Genomic DNA, 417 nt, shown 5'->3' on the forward strand with positions numbered 1-417 from the left:
AGTTCACTGCAGGCAGAAATGGCAATTTATGGGAATAAGTGTGTTGTGCAATTCAGCAAGATATTAACAAATATATAAACATTTCAGTCGAATTTGTCTTAGTTGATAAGTTAAACTGAACATGTGAACAAACAAAACCCATAATCTAACTAAAGAGTGATGACACAAATAAACAAAAGTCTCCCAGAAAACCATGGACTTATATTGACTCATGTACTAAATAACAGATCAAGAACAGCTGAGCTGATGACAAACTGACATCAGGTGTGACAGTGCTGAACTGAAGACCAAAATGATGCTAAACATAAGAAAAGAAGGAAACTAAGATGTGCTAAACATAATACTAATAAAAAAAAAGTTAGTGTCTTATTTTAAGGTCCTTTTATTGGTTTACAAGGCCTTACATGGTATTGGACC

This window comes from Oryzias melastigma, linkage group LG16 (genome assembly GCF_002922805.2).
Source record: "Oryzias melastigma strain HK-1 linkage group LG16, ASM292280v2, whole genome shotgun sequence".
Lineage (NCBI taxonomy): Eukaryota > Metazoa > Chordata > Actinopteri > Beloniformes > Adrianichthyidae > Oryzias > Oryzias melastigma.